The sequence below is a fragment of the Myxine glutinosa genome, chromosome 1, assembly GCF_964187855.1.
Source record: "Myxine glutinosa chromosome 1, kmMyxGlut1.1, whole genome shotgun sequence".
Taxonomy (NCBI): domain Eukaryota; kingdom Metazoa; phylum Chordata; class Myxini; order Myxiniformes; family Myxinidae; genus Myxine; species Myxine glutinosa.
Genome location: NC_136261.1, coordinates 384,574,878 through 384,595,326, shown reverse-complemented (window position 1 = coordinate 384,595,326; position 20,449 = coordinate 384,574,878). Strand labels below are relative to the sequence as shown.

The 20,449-nt window shown below is 45.8% G+C and overlaps 1 protein-coding gene across 1 annotated transcript in view; it reads right to left on the bottom strand.

Moving 5' to 3' along the window:
• The window catches only part of LOC144889557 (uncharacterized), a 50,945-nt gene extending 30,744 nt beyond the window's left edge, over positions 1-20,201 (bottom strand). The window contains exon 1 of the mRNA XM_078770249.1: positions 20,132-20,201. The gene's annotated coding sequence lies outside the window, so the exon portion shown is untranslated. The remainder of the gene's footprint in view (positions 1-20,131) is intronic.
• Between the last annotated feature and the right edge of the window lie 248 nt (positions 20,202-20,449).

Below are 20,449 nucleotides of genomic sequence, written 5' to 3'. Positions count from 1 at the left end.
CCAGTATGAGACAAAGGAATTGGAGAGGGAGAGAAACTGCAGGTCGAGCGGGAGAGGCACACGGGTGCACGATGAGGTAACGCGGTTTGAGAAGCGCAGGTTGAGTGAGTCGGAGCAAGGCATGGTCACGTGGATGGGTATAGAAATCGTGACCCGGGGTATGGAAAAGCCAACGGCCGCAGAATTAAAAGAATTTTTTTTGAGCGCATTGGCTGTCGTTGGGCTGGAAAAAGAAATCGAATCAATCGAACCAATAGTGGAAATTGGGTTGGAAGAGACGCCTGACTTAGAAAAGCAACAGCGGCAGGCAGAAATTGAATATGCTCAAAGTCTGTATTCACATCCAGATGCCGTACTTGCTAATCCTTATAAAGATTTGCAGGTGCGTGTGGAGAGAAGAATCCCGAAGGTGAGCCGGGTGGTATATGGTACGAAGAGGTTTTGCAGGAAAGTGTTTGCCGCGAAAATAATTTTCGCGCGCTTGGGATCGAGACAGCACCCGGGCGTTTGTGGAGGGTCCCGTGTGAGTGGTGTGAGAGCAAATGGCGTGCGTGTGAGGAAAAAGTGTGCGTCAAAGAGTGAGTGTGTGACAAAGTATGGGAGTGATACCGGGTGCGAGAGCGAATGGACGTCGGAGGGTATGTGCGAAACCGAGTGTACGGAGTGCGACACGGTGCGTGAGTTGGTTGTGGAGAGTGAGAAAGAATGCACACCTGGAATGGTTGAGGAGCGTGTGCGAGGAGGCACACCTGAGTTGGTGGTGAAGTGCGTGATTGGGTGTGCGCCGAGGGAGTGCACACCCGTGGTGGGTGTTACAGAGGATGTAACCAAGGAGTGGGCGCGAGGAGGTGTGTTAATGAAGTGTGCGAACGACGAGTGTGCAAGGAGGTGTGCAGTGGTCAGTTGTGTAACCGAGTGTGAGAGTGTGCCTGGGTGGTGTGCACGAACAGAGAGTGCGGTGATAGAGTGCCTGAAAGGCATGAAGTGTATGGAAGGCGAGGACGACTTGGTGTGCGAATGCGAGTGCAAAAGGGGTCGCGTATGCACCTGAGCATGCGCGTAAAGCATCGACGTTGACCGGGACAGCGTTTAGGCTGACAGATAGCTGATGCGAGCTCTCGGTGCGTGGTGTTCATTATGTGCTGCGGGAGCCGGCGGGGATCGGTGTCGCGTCGCTCCTGCTCGGAGCGCCGTGCCCGATTCGGGCCGGGCCCCGCCCTGCACTGTCGAGTCCGCGCTTTGCCAGGCAAGGCAGGCGGCCCGGTTTGAGGGGAGGTAGGAGGGGTCGGAACGGCGCCCCCTTGTTGTGACGGCGTTTCAGCCGAGCAAGGCCGGGCCATCACTCATGGGAGCGCAAGGCGTTGCGCCGGGATGGTGCCTGGTGCCTTGGCCCAACCAAGCCTCCTCCCCTGAACCGAATGCCGGACGGACTCAACCTACTGTAGACCAAACCACCCGTATGCATTGCTCGGCTTTGCGAAGCCGAGCTTTGATAATGCAATGACGCACCAAAGGGGCTCATAGTGCCAGAGGACTGGGGATGATAGAGGGGGGGGGGGGATGCCCGATGTAGAGGGAGGGATGGTAAATTTACCACCCTTCACATTTATGGGGCACATGAGCATTAGTTTATGGGGTTATGGAGGTGAAAACCTAGCCAGGGAGGGCTTGGATAATGTTAGGGTTTAGAAATGACCATAGGTAACGTTAGATTTAAGTAACGACATTTATACCTGTTGTCGGGGACGTAGGTAGATTAGTTTGGAGGATAACGATGAGGGAGTGCTTAGCATAAGAGAAGACGGGGAGCACGAGTTTCAGAATGGAGTAGTTAGATCAGATGATGCTATGTGTTTGTGGTGAGGGTGATGAAGTGAGGCAATGCTCGTGAGAGATGTGTGTCATTGCTTTGATTGAGTGAATGCGCCTGGAGGAAAGGAGGGTGCAAGTGCCACCAGGTGTGCAAGTGCCACCAGGTGTGCAAGTGCCACCAGGTGTGCAAGTGAAGTACAGGTGAATGGAGAATGGTTGCATGGAATAGATGGCATGGAATAAATGGAGTACGGAATGATGGTGTGGCGTGAGTAGTGTGGAATACGTGGAGTGGAGTGTGTGGTGCGAAAGAGTGGATGGCGAAGGATGGACCCCTTCACGAGTACCCAGGGAGGGTAGTTTAAAAGTAGGTAGAGGGAGTAGGTAAATTGTGGTGGAGATTGACATCTGTGGTGTAAGAGTCGCAGAGTACTGCTTGGATGGGTGGATTAGTGGAGTAAATTGGCTGGGTGTGTGGCCTGTTAGTACATATGATTAAATGGGCACTCCGCCAATGTTAGTCTGTCGGCCAGGTGAGGCCGCAGGTAGGCTCTGGGAGCCAGGTAAAGTTAGAGTTCAATGGGGCCCGAGGATCCAGAGGACGGACCCGGGTAGCCCAGTGCCAGAGAGGGCACCGAGGGCGTGAGAGAACCAGAGGGCCTTCCCCAGGTAGGTTAGGGTAAGGAGCAGGTAAGCTCGGGAGGCAACGACAGTGGCGGAGGTGTGCAGGTGAGCGGACCTGCTGGGAGCATCACACAACCCAGCCCAGAAATTGTGCGAGGGCACAGGGAGTAGAATCGGGGGAGTGAGACCCCAAATTGGTGAGCACCACAGCTTGGTCAATGGGAATTGGTTTTTAGAACCACATAGTGTAAAATGGCCAATGTTTTGGCAGGGAAAGACCCCGGGTAGAGTAAAAGTGTTGGTCATTTAAAAGGTAGTTAGGATTGAAAGTCTCTTCGCACCATCTGCATCCACTCACCAAGGTGACAGGACTCCACACCACCGGTTTGTGCAAATGTCTGGGATGTAAGATGCATCATGACGTGGGGGTGACATTGTGCTTATGTTCCATCTCTTACTCCTTCGGAGGGATTGATGATAAATTGATTAATGGCAAATTTGGGTTAGAGGGATTGTTGACGAATTTGGTATTAGGGCAGATATGGGGAAGACAGGACGTTAGCGATGGATTTGTAAATTGTGTAAATACGGGGTAGGGGCAAGGGTAGGTTAGGTGATGGTAGAGTCCCTTTATACAGAGAGTAACGACATGACGATCCGGAAAAATACGGTCACGTGACTCAGGGAGCCATTTTGGAGCCAAATTCGCGTTCGCTTAACTTCTCGCGTTCGCGTGTTATGCAAGTACAATCGATTCGACTACCTACGGAAGCCTTAGTTCACTGAAAATGCCGGGTTGTTGTGCATTTGGATGCACAAATAGACATGACAAGGGTTTCAAGATGTACACATTCCCTTCAGATCCCAATCGACGTAAAATATGGGAGAATAAAGTCAGCCGTGTGGGCTGGAAGCCGGCTTCGTCTTCAAAGCTTTGCGAGGTAGGTCAAGTTACTGTTCAGTCCCGTTCAGAAAGTAAAGTGAATTATTTAACTTTCACCTTATAGAGACTACAAGTAATTCCCGCAACTAGTAGTCAATAGCTGTCATTGTATCATAGTGAAAACCGTTAATTTTTTTGTTTGGAAACATTGGATACTTTGCTTGACAGTACATTGTACTGTATTTTCTATATTTCTATTTCGAAAAAGAACGTTCAGTTCACAATATGCCAACAGTTTGATAATAGCTAGTATTAGGAATCATTTCTAGAGAATGGTTATGAATGGTTATGTTGTAAATTCAACAGGGCTGGACAAAAAAAAGAAGTCTCTGTTTGGCATTATTGTGTATTCGTGCATGCATCTTAAGAAATAGCTTGCCCATGTAGCATATCCACTTACCCTGTATTTGGTCTTGCCATTTTTTTTTTTCAGGGGAACACAAAAGTTCTCAAAAAATTCCACATAATGCAATGAAAGTTTTAATGATTGTAAAGATAAAAAGCAGGAAGTTGCTATTCATATTGGGGTCTCAACCCTCACAAGACCTCTAATTTGTATCGTTCTTCAAAATGGTAGAGATAAATGGTAAAAAAAAAATTCATCACATATTGCAATTTTGACAGCTGGACTACGTTTCATTTATTCTGATTGTACCTGGATCTGTTGCTGAATGTGGTTAACTGATGAAAAGAAAGCTGAAAAGGTTAATTTACAGTATGTGTGCATTGACCAAGAGCCTGTGTGTGTGTGTGTGTGTGTGTGTGTGTGTGTGTGTGTTTATCCCGTGTGTGTGCATGTGTGTTTTAATGTGTTGATGTTTGTGTGTATGTTTGAGTTTATTGGCTCTGAAAACGCATTAAATTTGTTACAGTTTGATAATGTTTACATTAAATTCATTTCTTTCAGCCAAAACACACGTGTGTTTTAATGCCGCCCCCCCGCCCCCCCACCACCCCGCTTTTCCTATCCTCTTAATCGAAGAGGTTAAAGATTATTTTAGGTTACAAGACTACCTTGTCACATAGTATGTTCAAATTCTCTCCAGGCATCGTGCGTAACCCAAATTATTATTGCCAACATCGCGATAATGAGGATTCAGAAATCACCCATTTTGTCACTTCTCATCAACCGCTCATTTTTTCAGACAAACTACTATCCCATTATAGGCAATCTGGAACATAATGGAGCTAATACTCATAGACCGACATCTCGATACAATAAAATAAATAAATAAAAACATTCACCGTACTCCCTAACCCACCCCGTGTTTGTGCAGTGGTGCATTGCATTATACACGCATAGCTCATAGTGCACTGTGCATGTGCCGGTTCAGTGGTTCCGCACAATTGGCCCCAAAATGGCGGCGTATTCTCAGTTGTCGTAACTCTCTGTATAAAGGGACTCTAGGTGACGGGGGGGGGGGACGTACGCTACGTGACGAGCTTTCTCCGCTCGTTCTCCAGCGCACCTCACCTTGCATTGCCTTGTTTTAATGTGTACTCTTGCGGCCTTGCCCCGCTGCTTGCTTGTCCTCCTTCCCCCACTCACGGATTTGTTCATTTTGGGCCCGGGGGGAGTGCGCAGGTGTTCGCGGTTGTGTGCCCGCATCCTCGCTGCTGCTGGCCTGGACCGGTACCCCACTTATGGACCGCACGTCTTGCGGCCTAGCACCATATGGACCGCATGTCTGTGGCCGAGCACCACTCATAGACCCCACGTTTTGGTGCCTGGCACCTCTGCTGGGGACCGGCCATTGTGGCCAGCAAAATCTTGCTTGCGGACCACGGTTGAGGTGGCACCTAAGCCATGCAGGTGGACCACCCTTAGTTGACCCCTGCTGGCCATAATTTAAAAAGTGGACGCGTTTTGTGCCCTTTTATTTTTAAACTAGCGGGGTCACCCATGGGAATCCCACAGGCATGGATGTGTGTGACATTTCGACATATTGAGTTAGATGCTGCACCTGCACATTCAGTTATATAAAATGGTTACTGGCAATTGATCACATCCACAAATGATGTAATCCACACAATTTATGTACTTTACATAACGTTAATAGGAATACATGCCCGTGTAGATGGGAAATACAGTTTGTTTGAAATAAATCACAAATATCAGAAGAAAGTTTTTAAAATTTAGAACTATTCTCACTCAGAGTTAAACATCACCATAATATTGTTGCGGATATGGGACTTGGCCTCCATATCTGCTTGTAAATATTCCCCTATTTCCCCAATACTCCCCAACTATCCCCAATCCCCCATTCCCTAGTCCCATTGTCTGTAAACAACACTCTGTAGAACCGACCTTCCCCTTCTTCCCCCATTAAATGTCGTGCCCAGGTCCACCGCATCTCACGTAGACAACTTTCGGACCTCTTGCTAGTTATTCTTAGTCTATGTCAGTTAAGGACTCGTTTCCATTAATTCTGACTCTTCGTTGCACCAGAATGTGATCGTATGGCACCAGTAGTGAGTTTAGGACCTCCCCATACCTCCTCCCATCTTCCTCATGAAACAATAACAACAACCACAACTACAACAACAACTACCACAACAGCGCGCGGGGAGTGTGCGTCCTCACTCCGGCTCGGTTAGCCGCCATTACCCATGTGCGCCGACGGGGTTACCACGAAGGGGCTGCCTGTCGGCCCCTCATCAAGGGCGGAGCCCGGTAACCCCCCGCACCCAATCAGAAGCAACGGGCCGATTCCATCTGGGGCGGAGCTAACGAGCCGAGGGCGTGTCACTCCCCGCCGGATATACGCAGCCACTTACCGGACGTGACGTCAGATGCGCCTCAGCCACGAAAGAGAACCAGACGCCACCTCCGAGCGCTGTGAGACCTCCCGCATCTCTGGACCGGACCGGGTCGATTCTGTCCCTGAGCCAAGAGTGCACCTTGAGCCATCGACTACCCGCCTTCCTTGCCATCAATCCCTGTGTGAGTCAGTCTTGTCCCGTTTATCTGTCGTCTGTCGGGGCTAAGATAAGACCGTGTTTAAGTGCCCACCTTTCTATGCTGTCTCTCTTGTCTTTGTAATCTAACCTTCCGCAATATTATAACCTCCTCCGGAGGTCTTGAGAACTGGACCCCTGGTGTCGTGTCATTTAATCCAGCCGTTGTGTCCTTTCCATCATTGATTTAGCATAGCGCGACTTAGTCAACGTTCGAGTATAATCGGGTAACTTGTGCGAACACGGCGGCCATTCCGCTCGGCCCAGCATAACATCTTAATAAGTCGTGTCCGTAACAATATTATGCGGATGCTTCAACGTTTTCGGTGAATTATATGTCATTCCCATCTACACGGGCATGTATTCCTATTAACGTTATGTAAAGTACATAAATTGTGTGGATTACATCGTTTGTGGATGTGATCAATTGCCAGTAAACATTTTATATAACTGAATGTGCAGGCGCAGCATCTAACTCAATATGTCGAAATGTCACACACATCCATGCCCGTGGGATTCCCACGGGCATGGATATGTGTGACGAATTTTAAATAAATGTCGACTGTTATTTTAGGCGGTGTATTTTCGTTTATTATCATGGCGCGATTAAAAAATATATATCTCTGCATTTTCCTCTCCAATACCTCCTCACACTTTACACACACACCGGCCCATGTTTACACACACACACACACACACACACACACACACACACACACACACACACACACACACACACACACATGTACATCGGCACACATGCACGCACGCACACACACACACACACACACACACACACACACACACACACACACACACACACACACACACACACACACACACACACACACACACTTTAAGGCCATTTTCCCTGCTAGAGCGGGGGTTAGCCTAAATACACATACACACACATATATACACACACACATATGCACACACACACACACACACACACACACACACACGTACAGACACATATACATCGACACACATGCGCACACACACACACGTACAGACACATATGCAAATATGTATACACATATGTATCCACATATATGCACATTATACACATATATACATTTCCACACACACACACACACACACACACACACACACACACACACAACAACAACATGCATTTTAAGGCCAATTTCCCTGCTAGAGTGGGGGTTAGCCTACATACACATAGACACACATATACACACACACACACACACACACACACACACACACACACACACACACACACACACACACACACACACACACACACACACACACACACACACACACACACACACACACACACACGTCCCACATGTATATATCCCACATCCCACATGTATATACATGTTTAAAGTGTACGTGCCCTTCCCCCCTCCCCCGCCTGGCAACGCTGGGTACTTCTGCTGGTAACTAATAAAATAAAAACGAAGACATATCTCTCGGTTTCATGAAACTCGGTGGAATTGGATGAAATTCGCTCGGTGAATTCACTCGGTGTATTCGGTTCGGCTCGGTTCACTCGGTTTAAAGAAAAAGCGATAATGTCGACATGTTGCTGTCTGTGTCATGTTGGGCGGTGTATGATACTTGTTGGTTGTTGGGCGGTGTTGGGCGGTGATATGGTGTATTTTTTAAAATATATCTCTGCGTTTTCCCACGTTGCTGAGTCTAAAACCATGAATAAAAATGAAATCAGATGGTGAGTTAGATTGGAGATAAAGGCGTGAGAGAGACTCAATGGCCTTGAAGTTACATGCCGTTGAGAATTCATTTCGTTCTATAAACGGCAACTTTCATCGGATTTTCTTCCCGTTTTTTTTCAACCGAGTCTAAAACTATGTTAGCGACTGTGAAAAATGAAATGATATATCGAATTTTTAATATATATCGACACGTTGCCGTCGGTGTCATGTTGGGCGGTGTTTGATACACCATGACGCTATTTTTAAAAATATATCTGCATTTTCTCGCGTGTGTGGAATGTTCTCAATTATTGCTGACACCGAGTCCAAAACCATCGATAAAAATGAAATCAGATGGCGAGTTAGATTGGAGATAAAGGCGTGAGAGAGACTCAATGGCCTTGAAGTTACAGGCCTTTGAGAATTCATTTCGTTCTATAAACGGCAACTTTCATCGGATTTTCTTCCCGTTTTTTTTTCAACCGAGTCTAAAACTATGTTAGCGACTGTGAAAAATGAAATGATATATCGAATTTTTAATATGTATCGACACGTTGCCATCGGTGTCATGTTGGGCGGTGTATGATACACCATGACGCGATTTTTAAAAATATATCTCTGCATTTTCCCGCGTGTGTCGAATGTTCTCAATTATTGCTGACACCGAGTCTAAAACCATCGATAAAAATGAAATCAGATGGTGAGTTAGATTGGAGATAAAGGCATGAGAGAGACTCAATGGCCTTGAAGTTACAGGCGTTTGAGAATTCATTTCGTTCGATAAACGGCAACTTTCATCGGATTTTCTTCCCGTTTTTTTTCAACCGAGTCTAAAACTATGTTAGCGACTGTGAAAAATGAAATGATATATCGAATTTGATTTGAAATAAAACTGGGAGAGCAAGACACCACGGGCCTACAAAACAGGCCTCAAAGCTATGCGAGTTAATAAAATGGTGGATATTTGTTTATAATTATATGAAGCCTCTCCCAGAATGGGTGGAGCTATGGGTGGAGCTACTCTGCAAAACGAGTAAGCCACACCCCGGACAGACGCCCAACAGACAGACAGACAGAATCATCTACGGCTATTATAATGTAGATAGGCAGCAAGCAGGAAAACATCAAGAACCAGCGGCCCAGCAGAGAAGACGTCGCAAGGCATCGTTATTATTATTTGAAATGTATGACTGTGCACTGGATGGTGCTTTGTGCTTTGTGGTGCTTTTGGTGCTTCTTTGCATATTGGTGCTTATTGGTGCTGGTGGTATCGGTGCAGTGCAGTGTATGCCTTTCCTCTTTTCAAAAGGTCTTCTTTTGTTTCCCAAAATGACATGTCCTGGGTTCGCGTGCAAATACCAAGTAGTTCTTGTAAATAATGCTCCCCACCGTCAATGTGTAGTTTGAAAATTAATTCCGTAATTCGGTTATCCTGTGGGCGTGAGTCTGCTAGATAGAATGCAACGCAGCAGGCGGGACATACTTAATTGTTTTTAAAATGTCGCACGCAGGGTGAAATTAGTAGTAGAGGGTTACCACACCTGAGTGTCACACTAAGTTAAAGTTCTGTCGGGCCTGGACGGCCCTGGAGGTAATGAGGGTGCAGTGTTGTGGTTTTTAGAACCCTCCACTTTGTAAATATTTGTAATAATCCCTTATAAATAATCCCCTGTAAATATTCCCATTTTTTGTGTAAAGGTCAAAGGTCGCACCCTAGTTAGGTCATATTGCAACACATAGGACACATAGAAATCTCTATAAATATCTCATTAGTATGTGTTATATTTAAGGATCTGTTTCCAATAGTTTGACTCTGCATTTGCATTAATCAAATAAGATAGGCCCCATCAATATCTATCAATCTCAATCTCAATCTCAATCTCAATCTCAATCTCAATCTCTCTCTCTCTCTCTCTCTCTCTCTCTCTCTCTCTCTCTCTCTCTCTCTCTCTCTCTCTCTCTCTCTCTCTCTCTCTCTCTCTCTCTCTCTCTCTCTCTCTCTCTCTCGCGAGAGACAGCGTGGTTAAAGTTATCCGCTTTAGGTGGTTAACGGGATTTATTTATTTATTTCCCAGTTATTGTTGTTGTTTATTTTTTTTCATTTATTTAGGCTTTATAAACCTTTGTACCATTTATTGTTTTGTTTTTTCGTTTAATTACTTCAAATGGCTAGCAAGAATAGTCGAAGTAATGCCGGTCGTGACGCCGATGAGGGGTTAACAGATGAACACGGCATGTGTTTTGTCCCACCGGAAGATGTCTCGCTGGAGGAGACGCTCCTCGCAATCGGAGAATTGATCGGTTGTGAGAACATACGGGCAGCGTCCCGAATGCACCACAAGGTGGTTGTTTTCGTTTCACGTGTCCGTTTCGCGCGCATCGTCGTGCAGAACGGCCCTTATAAATGGGCTCACCTTGGGTAATGGCCAGTTAGTTACGGTTTCGCCATGGAACACTCCGGCCTCGAAAGTAATACTATCAAACGTTCTACCGACGCTGTCTAATGAGGAAATTCTTCAGAAGCTCGGTCAGTACGGTACTGTGGTGTCGAGAATTATCCAAGCCTCCATTCGCACCACAGACGGGAAGCTTAAGCATATCGAAACGTTGAGACAGTTTTGTTATGTTGTTTTGAAGGATGGTTTGACGCAATTGAATGTCTCTCTCGTTTTTAAGTCGTCAAAACGTGAGCACAGGATTTTTGTGGCAACGGAGAGGTTGATTTGTCACGGGTGTGGTGTACATGGACACACTCGGCAGTATTGGCCCGATGGGGAGAAAACGTATGCCACAGCAGCCGGACCAGCTCCCCCCGTGACCATTACGGAGGATTGTGTAGATGATTCACCTTCAGTGCGGGAATCTACGTCGGACAATCAAGGTACGGCTAAGAGTGGTGCTGATGAGACCCATACGGATGTGCTTCGTGTAAGCGATGAGTCATCCAGTACAGCTGGCCATCGTGCAACCGATGAGTCAGCAAATGTAAGGGAGAAGCCTCTACCTGTAGAGGGAATGATTTGTGAGGAGCAGCAGATTGTAGATGCGGCGTCTCGGAAAAATTTGAAACGGTCACTTGTAAGTGCGAGGAATGAGGACAAAGGTGTTAAAGTGTTGGTGGTGCAGACAGGAAGCAGTTTAAACGATTCAGACAGTCCTTCACATGAAGATCAGCAAGGTGGTGAAACTATGGCTGACATGATACCACCTGCTCAGGATGAAGGGGAACTTTTTCCTGAAGGTTGTAAATCAACCTGCGAAACCGAACAGCCTACTGATGACCATATCAATTCTAATGGGGAATGCAAAATACCCATTACTACTAATAACGACTCCTCCCCCCCCTCCCCCCCATTGCAATGATGCATGAGGATAAAGAGGATGAAGAACCTAAGGTAGATGGGGATGGAACAGGTGTTTCTGTACAGGTTCAGGAGGAACTCGTTACTAGCGTCACAGAGGGAATTCTAACTACAGAGACACTGATTGGCCATGAGGAACCAGTGGCAATGGTTGACAGCCCCCCCCCCCCCCTCAGGAGGAAGAGCAGCCTTTGGAGATCTCAAAAGAAAATATTGTCAGATTTTTGAAGGAAACTTTCAGACAAAGGCATGTACGAATTAAGGATCATTTTCCTAATATCCAGGCCTTCCTTGCAGCCGCAAAACCTTTGCTGCAAAGGAGTGAGCATGTGGAAATCTCCGAACCTGACTTTCAGTGGCTGAGGAAATCCATCACGAAGGCAAACAAGGAATTAATTGAGGAAGAGGACTTCACCCCCCAGAAGAATCAACCATGGAACTAAATGTTGTATCCTTAAATATAAATGGGGGTCGTGCCCCCTTACGGAGGGTGCAAACCATTCAAGCGGTTGGAAAAGAAAAGGCTGACATTATTCTCTTACAAGAGACCCACGCTACTAGTGCTCAAGTAGCCGATTGGGGGAAACTTTTTAAAGGGCAATGGTGGCTAAGTGGGTTCCCTACACCTCGGGCCAGTGTTGCCATTTGCCTAAGTCACAAGATTTGTGCTCAACAGGTTTCATTTAAAGAAATCTATAAAGGGCATTTGATCCCCATAGATTTTCTTTATAATACCCAAAATATTATAGTAGTGAATGTTTATGCACCGTGTGATCCAATGGAGAGGAAAATTTTCTTTTCCACTCTGCGGGATTTTGTAAAAACTCTGGACCCAACAGCCTTTATCTGTATCGCGGGAGATATTAATTGCACAATTTGTCCGTCGATTGATAGGAATGGTCATGAGCCTCATGTTGCCTCTCTGAAAGCTCTAGAGGACACCATCAACATCTTTCTGTTTAAGGATGTGTGGAGATCACAACACCCACTCTCACGCTGTTATACATGGTGTAGATGCAATGATGGTATTATGTCAATGGCAAGGCTGGACAGATTCTATGTGAACAAGCCAATGTTGAATGTGGTGTCTGTCTCCAAAATTTTACCAACTGGATTCACAGACCACAGTTTAATCTCAATGTCCTTTAAGTTACCCTTTCCACCCGGTGGTAGTGCTTACTGGTCTTTGAATACTCGTCTCTTACATGACAAGGAATTTAATGAGGCCTTTCACGTCGTGTGGGAGAAAATTCGCTCCTCCAGGCCTGAGTATGATAGTCTCCGGCTGTGGTGGGACATTGCAAAATCCCAAATTAAGAATTTCTGTCAACAATATAGTGCATACACCACCAAAATCCAATCAATATCAATCGATCAGTTAAAATCTGAAATTATATCGTTAGAACAGAATGTTGACGAGGTTGGGAGAGGTGCACGTGACCAACTAATATGGGCAAAGAAAGCAGTGCTGGAGGAAGCGGTACGGCAACGGGCGATGGGTGCCTTGGTCCGAATGTGAATGAGCTATTTAACTCTGGACATGCCAAACAAAGAGTTCTTTAAGTTAGAGTCTTCCCTCAAAAGGTCACAACAAATTCATACTTTACTCACTCCCAATGGGTCGCTGGTGACCTCCCAGCAGGCGATCAGGTGTACTCTGAAAGGGTTCTATTCTAACTTGTACTCTCCTCAGAATATGGACAATGAGGTGATACGAGAGTTAACTGCTGGGCTTCCGAGTGTCGAGGAGGATGAGCGATGCATGCTCGATTCCCCAATTTCGGCTGATGAACTTGAAGCAGCTGTGCAGAGCCTGAAAGATGGGAAAGCTTCTGGAATAGATGGCCTGCCCACAGAATTCTACAAGACCTTCTGGGCCCTTGTGGGACCTGACTTACTCGATGTACTCGATGAAAGCATACGTGTCAGAGAACTTCCAATGTCTTGTAGACGAGCAGTCGTTTGTTTGCTACCAAAAGCTGGGAATCTTCAACTGGTTGATAACTGGCAACCTGTCTCCTTATTGTGTGTTGATTACAAGATTTTCTCTAAAGTACTTGCTAATCGTATGAAGACTGTGATCAGTTCAGTTATACACCCGGACCAGACCTACTGTGTGCCTGGAAAATCTATTTATGATAATATTTTTTTGGTAAGAGATATTATTTCATGCAATAATTTCCTGCGTGACGATTTTGGATTGCTGTTTCTTGATCAAACTAAGGCCTTCGATCGTGTTGACCACAAGTACCTTTTTTCTGTCCTGAAAGGAATGGGGTTTGGTGAAACTTTCACCTCTTATGTGAAACTCCTGTATACTAATACTCAATGTATGATGAAGATCAACAATAGGTTATGCTCTCCCTTTCCTTTCCAATGGGGTATTCGACAAGGTTGCCCCCTCTCTGGGCTTTTATATATAGTCGCCCTTGAACCACTCCTTCGGTCTATTAGACAGCAAATACCTCAGGGAATGAGAAGCATAGAAGGAGCAGAATTTGTGCAGATGGCTTATGCTGATGTCTGTGTTTTGATTAGAAGCTCCAATGATGTCTCTGCTTTACAACGTTGTATGCGAGATTTCTCTGCAGCCTCTTCCGGTGGGATCAATTGGAATAAAAGTACAGCATTATGGTGTGGCAAAGGCAATCTCTCTTGTGTATCACCACCCTCACTCCCACACAACCTGGTCTGGAGAACAGACGGGGTTAAATATCTTGGAGTGCATATCGGTAATCGTGAAACAGAAATGAAAATTTGGGAAGGAGTGTTGGAACAAATTATGCACAGATTGAAAGCATGGGAAGGACTGCTGAGGTCCATCTCCTATCGAGGCTGTACCCTTGTCATAAACAATCTGGTTGCAACAAAATTATGGCACAGAATTATTGCTTTACAGCCATCAAACCAACTAATTATGGCTACTCAGCGAATGCTAGTAAACTTCTTTTGGAGTGGCTACCATTGGCTGAGGCCTGAGATATTGTACTACCCCCGGAAGGAAGGTGGCCAGGGCATTGTTGTTATCTCTGGTCGGGTTGTGGCCTTTCGGCTGCAGTCTCTGCAGAGACTACTGTTCGCTGAACAGCTGCCCTGGCGGCCCTTTGCATTTTTTCTGTTACAACAGGCTGGTAGACTGAGATATGATCGGCAGCTTCTTTTGATAGACCTCGAGCATATAAATTTTGCCTCTCTTCCGAGATTCTATCAGAGTTTATTGGACACTTGGAAAAGGTTTGATGTCCACCGCTTCCTTGAGGGCTATAATTGTCGAATGTTCCTTCAAGAACCCCTTTTCTTCAATAACTTTTTTCCTGGTATCCCTCATAGCCATGCCCTGATTAAAAAATTTATCCAAGGAGGGATTAACAAAGTATGTGATCTGAGAGATTCATCTGGAGTTAAGTGGAAACCTGCTGGTTTGGTGGCAACCTCAGTTGGATCTCGGTCTGTCCGACTTGTAGACCAAGTTGTTCGTATAGTCATTAGAAAATTTAGACAGCTAAACATCGGCTGGGAAGGTGTTGGTAACATTGAGGACTTTCGGTTAGGTTTCCCTGAAATCAATGCTCCTTTCGTCTTCTCTTCAGCCGGAGATTGAACATACCCCCCCTTTTCATCTTGTAACTAAGATTGGAATCCGTGATCTCTCTCGACAAAATAAGAATGTACCCCTCTCTGGGAGAACACGAGTAGCTTTGTGGTCAGAGCGGTTGGGGTCGGGGTCTCCGTCTACCCCCTTTGGCCTCACATGTACACCTTAACAATACATGGTGTGTTAGCGGACATACAATGGAGGTTAGCACACTGGGCGCTTCCCTCCAATATTTTTGTCCACCGTATTAACAGCTCACTGCCGGAAACTTGTCCTTTCTGTGATCAGAAGGAGGATTTGTTTCATGCATATGTACAGTGTCGTAGACTGACATCGCTTTTCTTGTTCCTTGAATATCTTTTTCACCAACTGTCCTACCCTTTCAATATGCATATGTTTATATTTGGTGTGTCTTTCAGGCCCACATGTAGAGATGTGGGTGTTCTTCTCAATTTTTTGGTTGCTGTTGCAAAATATGCGATATATAAATCTCGGAAAATTAAAATAGATAACGGCTATGGCTCTGATGCTATTTCTATTTTTAAAGGGTTTGTCTCAACACGACTCAAGCTAGAATTTGATTTCTTTGTCAGTAATGGAAACGTCCAACTTTTTGAGAGAAAGTGGTGTATTGGCAATGTTCTGTGCTCAGTCGATGATTCAAAAGTGGTAATTACTTCATAATTCCTGATCGATTTGACTTTTTTTTCTTTGGAACTGATTGCTTGCATATATGTTTCTTCCTGTGTCCTTGAATACATTTCTCTCCCTCTCTCTCTTAGGTTTTCGCTTAATTTGCTCTTGATGTATTTATAGCTCTTGCATGAGCATTTCCTTTAAAATTGGTTGTGGTTTTGTTTGTGTCTTCCCCTTTGGTTTGTAAAATATATATTTTTGTATATTTGCTGGTTTTCTTTTAAATACCCCTTTGCTCTTTTTGTGGTGTCTTCATGATCCTTATGCAATTTCTTTAAACTGGTTGCTGTGTTTTTTTTTTTACAACTGCTTTGTGAAATGTGTTTTTTTTACAACTGCTTGTGAAATGGCTTTACATTGTTTATAATAAAAGGACACAAAAGTCAAGAGTGTCTCTCTGTCTCTGTCTGTCTGTCTGTCTGTCTGTCTGTCTCTGTCTCTCTCTCTCTCTCTCTCTCTCTCTCTCTCTCTCTCTCTCTCTCTCTCTCTCTCTCTCTCTCTCTCTCTCTCTCTCTCTCTCTCTCTCTCTCTCTCTCTCTCTCTCTCTCTCTCTCTCTTGCCATCAATTAACACCGACAGTCGGGGTTGCTCATTTTCCTGCCCTCCCCAGCCTTTTTTTGGCCACGTTTTGCTGCACAAGACGCCATTAAGCACGCGGTCAAGTCTGGGGAAAAAGGGTGGAGGAGCTATCGAGCGTGGCGGATCCCTGTTCAGGGTGGAGCCAAGGAGCCCTCATCACCCAACCAGGGCCGAGGCCAGCGCCTCGGTGGGCGTATCCAGATGAACCACGGCTTAAGATGCGATCGGCCAATATAAGCGGCCGCATGGGACTCCTTTGAGGAGAGCCGAGAGAGTGGGAGAGCCGAGCAGAGTGGCAGGGTAGCAGAGTTGGTTTGGTTGTGAGTTGGTGCTTCGGGCAGAGCAGAGCGCAGAGCGTGGTGGTTCGTGGCAGCCGAGAGGAGAGAGGGTTGGCGCGACGTGTCAGAGCTGGTGAAAGGGATTGCTTGGCAGAGCTGGAGAGAGACGGTCCGCTGGCGTTCAATAACGACCATACCAACCGCGCTGCCTGCCGGAGTTTCGCCGCGGCACCAGAGACGTGAGCGTGAACAAAAGACGTGGACGAGTGCTGATCGGCTGGACCTTTCTGCCTGCTATTCCCCATTCGTGTAAGTGTGTTTGTTCTGTCCTGGGAGTGATAATATAAGACTGTATAAGGATTGCCCTGTGTCTTCTATTTCCTTCTTCTGTATATTCTTGCCCTTTCATTTCCTCTTGAGTATTGTATAATAAATCATATTTGTTCTTCCTTCACCCATCTGATTTCTTCTCATCCAATCGCTTTCGTGTTTTCCCCTATTGATATACGTGGCACGATTTGGCCAACCGCTCTGAATCGGGTTAGTCAACCGCTAACAGCTCGGACCTCGGATTGCTAAAACCGCTCGGCAATTTCCATCTTGTCTGGGTCCGAGCAGGGAATTATATCCCTGCTTTGCGGAGGGATTGGCGAAGGTATCTGGGAACCCATTGACCAATCACCCTGGCCAATCTCACCCCGCAAAGGAGCGTGTAATTTCCAGGACTGGGGGAAATCGGCCAGTGTAAAAGACAAGGGGATTAACCCCCCCTTGGTAAGGGGAGCGCCGACCCCCGGATCCGCAACAATACTTTGAATAAATTAATCATAATAAATTAGTAATTTTGAATAAGATAAATAAATTACCAAGTGGTTCTGCATATCTTCCATAAGCAGTCTCCAACCGCTTCCCTCTGGTGTGGAAAGGTCAACATTCTCCATTGCTTCCCATAATCTCCTATACAAGAACAACAAAGTTATACAAGAAACTTTGACCTGGGAGATCACTTGGCAGTTTGATAGAGTATATCCTCTGTTTACGGGAGCATTGGGCTGAAGATAATCTTCACCTTCTTACGTTTATTGAGCATCTTGAAGGTCTCCATGTTCATGCGTGCAGATGCACCTCAATATATTGGAGTTGAAAGATTCCTTTTTCCCAAGTCTTTCATCATAAATGAGGCATTTTAGGGATTGTACATTTGAATTTAATTTCAGGGAAATTATTAGATTTTGGTGAAGATCTGGATCTGGATCCGGCTAGTAGAATGTCTTAAATGATTATTTTACCATTGGGAGATAGGGCCAAAAACGATAAATAGCAGGATATCTCATGAAGTTGTGGACGGATTTGGAAGAAACTTGGTGGAGAGGTTTGGTGTGTGACAAGGAAGAATCGATTCTATTTTGGTGAAGTTTCGAATCGGGGATTAGAGAATTTTTAAAGTGATTCTTCACCAATGGAGAATAAAATCTCGTGTCTATGGAAAAAGCGATGATGGAATACAGCAATCAAACTTGAACAAATTGTTTTATACCTCATGAAATTATAGCCGGCGAAGTAGTGTTGGAATCTTTGTGTGTTGGAAGTTGGAAGTTGTGTTGTTGTGTTGGAAGTTGTGTTGAAAATCCAATATATTGTTGTGAATAAACGCGTACGTATTATGTTGAAAAACCAGATTATGCTGGATCCCTTGGCTCGAGAATTCCGAAGCTGTGATGCACCAAATCGCTCAATGGAGGCCGCCATCTTGCGGATGTATGCACAACAAATTGAAAAAGGTTCAATAGGAGTTTGTTACACCCGTCTTTGTTTGATTCACAATCTTATGCACCTCTAATTTGTAATTAAAATACTTTAAGACCAACCTCGGCCTGCACGGGCCTGGTTATCTTCAACGAAAATAGTCACCAAACACCGGAACCAATAGCTTCGAGCATATAAAAAAATATTTCTAAAACCAAATCACTCAATGGAGGCCACCATCGTCCGGATGCGGAAGTATGCATTAAAAAAATTGAGAAAAAGTTCAATAGGAGTTTGTTTCACCCGTCTGTTTGATTCACAATCTTATGCACCTCTAATGTGTAATTAAAATACTTTAAGACCAACCTCGTTATCTTCAACGAAAATCGTCACCAAACACCGGAACCAATGAGATTCGACCATTTCAAAAATTATTTCAAAAAAGCTTATTACGCCTTTCAGAGGGTGAAAACGGCGTCAAATATTCTAAAATTGACGAAAAATTATTTTTTAGAAATCTCGCGGCCGTAGGGGATAGTTTTTCACAGCCGGAAATATCAGAAGTTGAGACGGAATTCACCGAATTAATCAAGAAGTAAATTTTATCAATTTTAATCTCATCCAGAATGCAAATGATGTCATCTTAGGTCTGAATTTGCGAAATTTTGTGAGCTGAACAATCAGCGATCAGCTTAGGTCAGCCAATCAGCGCGATCGACATGGTTTGATTAACGACAGTCACACATTGCCGTTGAAACGGCGCTATCGTCTTATCTGTCGGCACTGATCTTACTGCAAGCTAACTTCTTCTGGTGGGGGAAGCCGCAGTGCCCGGAGAGAACCAGTCCTGACAGCCAATGAAGTTAGAAGACGACACACATACTGTGAAAACGTATATTAAGCCCGGTTAAAATTTCTTAAAATAGGCCCTCAGCCAGCACATCGTATAGTTACTTCCTGAAGCTTCTTGTGACATTTATTGTATGTAGGTATTGGGGAGGACTGTCTGCTCTTCTCTTTTACCAAGTCTTACCAGGTACGGTACCTACACCGACCTACTACCAAATGCCTAACCAACTGATGCCATCGTGATGGGTAAAATAGTGGCAAGAGGCTTTGGCTTCGCCGGCTCATTGCGGCTTTGCAGTCGGGTACTAGTATTTTGTTAATATTAACTGAAAATCACACAATTTAATGGATATTAATTTCACAAAATAGAAATGTTCAAAAGTAGAAACAACAACATGTCCATTCGCAGTGGGGGCTAACCACCACGGCGGGGGCTAACCACCACGGCGGGGGCTAACCACCACGGCGGGGGCTAACCACCACGGCGGGGGCTAACCACCACGGCGGGGGCTAACCACCACGGCGGGGCCTAACCACCACGGCGGGGCCTAACCACCACGGCGGGGCCTAACCACCACGGCTAACCACCACGGAGGGGCCTAACAACCACGGCGGGGCCTAACAACCACGGCGGGGCCTAACAACCACGGCGGGGCCTAACAACCACGGCGGGGCCTAACCACCACGGCGGGGCCTAACCACCACGGTGGGGCCTAACCACCACGTCGGGGGCTAAACCACGACGGCGGGTTCTAACCAAAGAATCAAGTAAGCCGCTTCCCAAGTAGTAAGCTAACGTTTGCTGACGGAGCACATCCCCCGTCACCCTGTGCACACACAACAGGTGTCTTCCCAATCGAACCCTCTGTACAGGTCTACAGTGTCCACCCTCCTTCATGACGGAACGAACCAAACACGATCATTGTCCATTTATCACTAATAACTTCATTATCACTAATAACTTCATTATCACTCAATCCCATTACGAACACACACGTTACCTCTCCCGGTGATGAAGTGTGAGAAACGCACAAACACCGAAACACTTCCGCGATTTGAACTCAGAGAGGAGCTTCCTGCCGTGACGTCATGGAAAACGCGATGACGTAGCCTCGTAGAACGCGAGCGCGATCTCCCGTTCATTCAAGTCTCACAGCGGGAACGTCCCTCGACTTCTTTCACGCCTCAATTATTCCCATGTTCTTTGGGTTTGGTCGGGAAAGCTCGGCCGGAATCTTTCACGAACCGGTCGGTTAGGAACTGACGTTCGGCGAAAGGTTAGGCATTTGTAATTTATTCGGGATGCCGGCGATAACTCG